Genomic DNA, 1,898 nt, shown 5'->3' with positions numbered 1-1,898 from the left:
AAAAGAAAAGAAAGAAATGCATTTAACTCCCCCCAAAAATTCATAGACTAAAATCAAAGGGTCAAAGACATTATCCTGTGCTATTGGAATGTGCAGTAATTATTCTCCTTTCAGAAAATGTTGACTTCAACTGAACACTGATCAGAAGAGGAATTGAGAGTCACTACATATTAAGGGAAAAATTCAACATGAAAATCATTAACATGTCTGCACTGAAGAATGCAACACTCAACTTTGTAAACAAGTATTGAAGTACTACTGGACAATAAAAGTCATATAAACAAACACAATTGTTGTGGAGAATTCAACACACCCCACACTCTCAAATAGATTAGCTAGACAAAAAAAAAAAAAAAAAAAAAAAAAAAAAAAAAAAAAGGTAGCAAAGGTCACTGGCTTCTAGACTATTGAAATCTGCTTCCTTGAAATTTACAATCAGTGCTTCTACCAATGATTATGATTACCTTGAGAATTCTGTCTTAAGCCACATAAATTTGAACCATGACACTCTTAAAAGAGGAACTTTTGTGCTACCTTAACCCAGTTGAACAATATTCACTTTATTTCTTTTTATTATTTGTTTTTCTTGTATTTTACAGAAGGGTCTACAGGTTGTTCAGAGTCTCACTGCATAGATCAGCCTCATAGTGATTCACCTGTTTACAGCCTCCCAAGAGCTGGGATTACAGGCACAAGCCACCAGGCCCAGTCTAAATTGCTATTTCATCGTGCCCCTTGGGCAGGACTGGCACAGCAGGCTCAGGGATGAACCCCTTGTCCCTGAACCTGCTTGTAGGTGCTTCAGTCCGCTGAGATATTTGGCCAGCCCCAGGTCCACTTTATTTCTATACATTCAAGTTTCCAAATGAGACTTACTAAATTTTAACTGCACTCTAGCTGATACATATTTTTATTTTTTTCATTCAATTAGCATTATCCTTTTATAAGATCAGTACCACTTATGGACACTACATTGCACTATACATTCTGAAAATCTGGTGAAACTAACACAGCAGCTCACCATAGAGAATAAATTTCCAATTGAAAAGTTTGCCATATAGTTTTGCTATACTAAATGGATCTTGCAAGACTAATTTTTCCTTAGTACTTGAAAAAAATACTTCAATTAAATTATTTCAAGAATTAGGAAAAACTAGTGTTTGGTATTTCAAGCAGCAGCAATCATCAGACGAAAGAAATATGTCATCAATCTGAGGAAGAGTGGAACATCAGGGAATCCTCAGGCAATTGCAGACATTTTCAGAACTAAATCTCTGGATGTCACATGCCATTTTTGCAGTTGCTGGGTGTGCATTCTGCCTCAGGAGTAGCTGCTATCTTCCTCTATGGTAAGAATGGCTAGAGATTAGAAGTTGCTTTATCTTGGTCTTAATCATCAAGCAGAAAAGTATAAAAACAAAGTAAGAAAGTAAAGCCATATTAATATGCTGAGCAGTAAAAGGCTCAAGTCAACAATTTCTGACATTGCCAGTCCTATGGATAACCCACTGCTATTATGGATGACTGGACTATATAGGATTATTTTGCTAAATTCACACACGTACAATATTTAAATGGCAGTAGAATAACCATCTCTGACAAAACTAAACAAAAAAGGGGGATACAAATGAAGGATCATTTTGTATCTGTATACACAAAATAGTTAGGATAGATATACAGCTACTTTCTCTTAATTCAATGAGAAGAAATATTTGTACTCACAGGGTTTCGACAAGATATCACGTCTGCATCTTGTAGTATGAATAACCACTATGAAGACAATAATATGCAATGTATTAATTACTGAAGCTGTCCTACTAATCTGTTTTTAAACTGTCTCATTGCTATTTTTTTCTAAATAAAATTAATCCAAAAAAAGAGATTAAAAGTTTTGGATC

Source organism: Octodon degus, unplaced genomic scaffold, assembly GCF_000260255.1.
Source record: "Octodon degus isolate 3935 unplaced genomic scaffold, OctDeg1.0 scaffold00005, whole genome shotgun sequence".
Classification (NCBI taxonomy): domain Eukaryota; kingdom Metazoa; phylum Chordata; class Mammalia; order Rodentia; family Octodontidae; genus Octodon; species Octodon degus.
The sequence above is the reverse complement of the archived record's forward strand: the minus strand, read 5'-3'. Positions refer to the sequence as shown.